General features: G+C 50.4%; 1 non-coding gene across 1 annotated transcript; it reads left to right on the forward strand.

The window, feature by feature from the left end:
* The first annotated feature begins 1,629 nt into the window (after positions 1–1,629).
* Positions 1,630–1,820, forward strand: LOC130326548 (U2 spliceosomal RNA). Its single transcript, XR_008871137.1, has one exon. It is a non-coding gene; the product is annotated as a U2 spliceosomal RNA (small nuclear RNA).
* The last annotated feature ends 4,180 nt before the right edge of the window (positions 1,821–6,000 follow it).

Raw genomic sequence — 6,000 nt, forward strand, 5'->3', positions numbered from 1 at the left:
ATGTAACATAACATGGGGGGGGGGGGGGGTCTCCTGGCTGTTCACACAGGTGTGTCATTGCTGTACATTGACCATGCATTGCTTCTGTGGTATTGCAAAGGCAAAGACAAATGCTTCCAGCCATCCATTGCACTAATGGATTGGTCATCAGCTGGCTGTCTATGTCCCGCATCAATATAGACCAAAGTACAGAGGGTTAGGCTATGCTATTGTGCACCTACCTGATGCATCAGAAGGTGCGAGGCCCTTGCTAAATTCTGTGCACAGACTTTGAGATCTATACTTTAGACTGTATCTAAACCTGCTCCAACATGGACTGACATTCTGGCCTACTTTCAGCCGATGCGACTTGTCTGTCGCTGAACAGTCGCTTTTTATGTATTCAGCACCTATGTATAATGTTGTAAAAAATGCTCTAGAAGCTAAAGTCGCAGAAATGTCACACATATTTGGCCTGCAACTTTCTGTGCGACAAATTCAGACAGGAAAAATCAGTATAAATCCTTAGAAAATTATCCCCAGTGTCTCCATCTGCTGGCGGTATTGAATAAGCATTGCTGCACTGATGGGGTATGCATTAGACGAAAAAAAAGAAGAAAAAGAAGAATAATACGCCCAGAAAAGAGGCGAAAAGGAGAAAAACGTAAAAAAACGTGAAAAAAAAGTAAGAGGAAGAGAAGGGAAAAAAAGGTGGAAATGGGTTTAAAAGTGATTTCGGCGGAGAAATATATATATATATATATATATATATATATACGCGCACACACACACATATATATAAACGTATTCTCCGTTGAGATATTGCAGCCGCTGCTGTGTCCAGGCCCAGGAGCCTTAGCACTGTGCTGTGATGTCACTCAATACCACTGACATCACTAGGTGTAAACAACATCTCTCCTTTGCTGTGTATGTGACTATGGAGCTGTTTGGTGATGTCGTCTATTATGGCCTTCATAGAAGCAACAGGAGATTGTTGCATCCATCTAGAACCCTCAGAACTACAGTGCTATGATGTCACTCACTTCCACAGGCCTTGCAGAGTGTAAACAACAACAACCCAGCTTTGTTGTGTATGTAACCATAGGGATTTGTGATGTCACCTAGAACCTTCACAGCAGCGACAGCTTTATGAGGAGCATCAGCACTGCTCTGCCTGAGCAGAACCATCACCGCCATAGGTTGTCAAATAACCCGGATTTAACCCACACAGGTAAGTCCAATGGGGTGCAGGCATGTCCTCTATGCTTACAGCTTCCCGTGGGTGTTGGTTTGATACCGTTTGGGGACAGCCAAGGAGGCATCTGCAGGCAACAAAGGTAGGTGTGTGCTTGTGTGTGTGTTTCCTATGCAGATCCTAAGCCCAGTGTCACATGCAAGTAGGAGGAGTAAGAAGGGTTCCTGGCAAATCCGGGTTATGGATTGCATTTAAAAAGGCCCCGTGGGAGTGCAATGGGCCCCTGTCTTGCTGCTTAGCAATAATGGTATGGGTTTAGGTTCTGCTGTGTGTACTGGTGGTTGACTGCCCCCCAGCCCAGAGTGTGCATGGAAAATTGTCTGGCAGCCTCCCTGACAGCAAGCAGTGATAGTGCCCATGAAGGGCACCTTGTTGGGCCCGCCCCTTTCACGGTTATCGCTTCTCGGCCTTTTGGCTAAGATCAAGTGTAGTATCTGTTCTTATCAGTTTAATATCTGATACGTCCCCTATCTGGGGACCATATATTAAATGGATTTTTGAGAACGGGGGCCGATTTCGAAGCTTGCTTCCGTCGCCCTATGCATTGACCCGATATGGCAGTATCTTCGGGTACAGTGCACCACCCCCTTACAGGGTTAAAAAGAAAGATTCCTACTTTCATTGCTACCTGCTTGCTGGCTAGCCAGCTAGCCAGCCCTGTGGGCCTTGCTGCTGCTGCAGCCAAAAAACAAAAGGTGGTGCTGCTGCTGCTTCTGCTGCTTCTGCTTCTGCTTGTGTCTGGCCGCTGTTGGAGCGTCCAGGCACAGGACTTCTGCTGCTGCTGACTAAATGGCCTCCTTAATTGGATCATTTGAGTAGCCAGCACACCTGTGCAGGTAGGGCATGACATGATAGGCAGCTGCCTTGATAGCGGGTGGGTGCTGAATGTTCCTAATTGACAAAATAAGATTAATGCTTATGAAGAAATATAAAATCTCATCCCTTCCCCAATATCGCGCCACACCCCTACCCCTTAATTCCCTGGTTGAACTTGATGGACATTGTTACGCCGAGCGCTCCGGGTCCCCGCTCCTCCCCGGAGCGCTCGCTACACTTCCCTCACTGCAGCGCCCCGGTCGGTTCCACGGACCCGGGGCGCTGCGTTACCACCTCCGGCCGGGATGCGATTCGCGATGCGGGTAGCGCCCGCTCGCGATGCGCACCCCGGCTCCCGTACCTTACTCGCTCCCCGTCAGTTCTGTCCCGGCGCGCGCGGCCCCGCTCCCTAGGGCGCGCGCGCGCCGGGTCTTTGCGATTTAAAGGGCCACTGCACCGCTGATTGGTGCAGTGGTTCCAATTAGTGTTTACACCTGTGCACTTCCCTATATCACCTCACTTCCCCTTCACTCCCTCGCCGGATCTTGTTGCCCTAGTGCCAGTGAAAGCGTTCCTTGTGTGTTCCTTGCCTGTGATTCCAGACCTTCTGCCGTTGCCCCTGACTACGATCCTTGCTGCCTGCCCCGACCTTCTGCTACGTCCGACCTTGCTTCTGTCTACTCCCTTGTACCGCGCCTATCTTCAGCAGCCAGAGAGGTTGAGCCGTTGCTAGGGGATACGACCTGGTCACTACCGCCGCAGCAAGACCATCCCGCTTTGCGGCGGGCTCTGGTGAAAACCAGTAGTGACTTAGAACCGATCCTCTAGCACGGTCCACGCCAATCCCTCTCTGGCACAGAGGATCCACTACCTGCCAGCCGGCATCGTGACAGTAGATCCGGCCATGGATCCCGCTGAAGTTCCTCTGCCAGTTGTCGCTGACCTCACCACGGTGGTCGCCCAGCAGTCACAACAGATTGCGCAACAAGGCCAACAGCTGTCTCAACTGACTGTTATGCTACAACAGTTACTACCACAGCTCCAGCAATCATCTCCTCCGCCAGCTCCTGTACCTCCTCCGCAGCGAGTGGCCGCTTCTGGAATACGACTATCCTTGCCGGATAAATTTGATGGGGACTCTAAGTTTTGCCGTGGCTTTCTTTCCCAATGTTCATTACACTTGGAGATGATGTCGGACCAGTTCCCCACTGAAAGGTCTAAGGTGGCTTTCGTAGTCAGCCTGCTGTCTGGAAAAGCCCTGGCTTGGGCCACACCGCTCTGGGACCGCAATGACCCCGTCACTGCCTCTGTACACTCCTTCTTCTCGGAAATTCGAAGTGTCTTTGAGGAACCTGCCCGAGCCTCTTCTGCTGAGACTGCCCTGTTGAACCTGGTCCAGGGTAATTCTTCCGTTGGCGAGTATGCCGTACAGTTCCGTACCCTTGCTTCAGAATTATCCTGGAATAATGAGGCACTCTGCGCGACCTTTAAAAAAGGCCTATCCAGCAACATTAAAGATGTTCTGGCCGCACGAGAAATCCCTGCTAACCTACATGAACTCATCCATCTTGCCACTCGCATTGACATGCGTTTTTCCGAACGGCGTCAGGAGCTCCGCCAGGATATGGACTCTGTTCGCACGAGGCGTTTCTTCTCCCCGGCTCCTCTCTCCTCTGGTCCCCTGCAATCTGTTCCTGTGCCTCCCGCCGTGGAGGCTATGCAGGTCGACCGGTCTCGCCTGACACCCCAAGAGAGGACACGACGCCGCATGGAGAATCTCTGCCTGTACTGTGCTAGTACCGAACACTTCCTGAAGGATTGTCCTATCCGTCCTCCCCGCCTGGAAAGACGTCCGCTGACTCCGCACAAAGGTGAGACAGTCCTTGATGTCTACTCTGCTTCTCCACGTCTTACTGTGCCTGTGCGGATGTCTGCCTCTGCCTTCTCCTTCTCTGCTGTGGCCTTCTTGGACTCTGGATCTGCAGGAAATTTCATCTTAGCCTCTCTCGTCAGCAAGTTCAACATCCCGGTGACCAGTCTCGCCAGACCCCTCTACATCAATTGTGTAAACAATGAAAGATTGGACTGTACTATACGTTTCCGCACGGAGCCCCTTCTAATGTGCATCGGATCTCATCACGAGAGGATTGAACTGTTGGTCCTCCCCAATTGCACTTCTGAAATCCTTCTTGGACTTCCCTGGCTTCAACTCCATTCCCCAATCCTGGATTGGTCCACTGGGGAGATCAAGAGTTGGGGGCCCTCTTGTTCCAAGGACTGCTTAAAACCGGTTCCCAGTAAACCTTGCCGTGTCCCTGTGCTTCCTCATGTAACCGGTCTCCCTAAGGCCTATATGGACTTTGCGGACGTTTTTTGCAAAAAACAAGCTGAGACTCTACCTCCTCACAGGCCTTATGATTGTCCCATTGACCTCCTCCCGGGCACTACTCCACCCCGGGGCAGAATCTATCCTCTGTCCGTCCCAGAGACTCTTGCCATGTCTGAATACGTCCAAGAAAATTTAAAAAAGGGCTTTATCCGTAAATCCTCCTCTCCTGCCGGAGCCGGATTTTTCTTTGTGTCCAAAAAAGATGGCTCTCTACGTCCTTGCATTGACTACCGCGGTCTTAATAAAATCACGGTTAAGAACCGCTACCCCCTACCCCTCATCTCTGAACTCTTTGATCGTCTCCAAGGTGCCCATATTTTTACCAAACTGGACTTAAGAGGTGCTTATAATCTCATCCGCATCAGAGAGGGGGATGAATGGAAAACGGCATTTAACACCAGAGATGGACACTTTGAGTATCTGGTCATGCCCTTTGGTCTATGCAACGCCCCTGCCGTCTTCCAAGACTTTGTTAATGAAATTTTTCGTGATCTACTATACTCCTGTGTTGTTGTATATCTGGACGATATCCTGATTTTTTCTGCCAATCTAGAAGAACACCGCCAGCATGTCCGTATGGTTCTTCAGAGACTTCGTGATAATCAACTCTATGCCAAAATAGAGAAATGTCTGTTTGAATGCCAATCTCTTCCTTTTCTAGGATACTTGGTCTCTGGCCAGGGACTACAAATGGACCCAGATAAACTCTCTGCCGTCTTAGATTGGCCACGCCCCTCCGGACTCCGTGCCATCCAACGTTTTTTGGGGTTCGCCAATTATTACAGGCAATTTATTCCACATTTTTCTACCATTGTGGCTCCTATTGTGGCTTTAACAAAAAAAAATGCCGATCCCAAGTCCTGGCCTCCTCAAGCGGAAGACGCCTTTAAACGACTCAAGTCTGCCTTTTCTTCGGCTCCTGTGCTCTCCAGACCTGACCCATCTAAACCCTTCCTATTGGAGGTTGATGCCTCCTCAGTGGGAGCTGGAGCTGTCCTTCTACAAAAAAACTCTTCCGGGCATGCTGTTACTTGTGGTTTTTTTTCCAGGACCTTCTCTCCGGCGGAGAGGAACTACTCCATCGGGGATCGAGAGCTTCTAGCCATTAAATTAGCACTTGAGGAATGGAGGCATCTGCTGGAGGGATCAAGATTTCCAGTTATTATTTACACCGATCACAAGAACCTCTCCTACCTCCAGTCTGCCCAACGGCTGAATCCTCGTCAGGCCAGGTGGTCTCTGTTCTTTGCCCGATTTAATTTTGAAATTCACTTTCGGCCTGCTGATAAAAACATTAGGGCCGATGCTCTCTCTCGTTCCTCAGATGCCTCTGAAATTGAACTCTCTCCTCAACACATCATTCCTCCTGACTGCCTGATTTCCACTTCTCCAGCCTCCATCAGGCAAACTCCTCCAGGAAAGACCTTTGTTTCTCCACGCCAACGCCTTGGGATCCTCAAATGGGGTCACTCCTCCCATCTCGCAGGTCATGCGGGCATCAAGAAATCTGTGCAACTCATCTCTCGCTTCTATTGGTGGCCGACTCTAGAGACTGATGTGG

Source organism: Hyla sarda, unplaced genomic scaffold (genome assembly GCF_029499605.1).
Source record: "Hyla sarda isolate aHylSar1 unplaced genomic scaffold, aHylSar1.hap1 scaffold_285, whole genome shotgun sequence".
NCBI lineage: Eukaryota > Metazoa > Chordata > Amphibia > Anura > Hylidae > Hyla > Hyla sarda.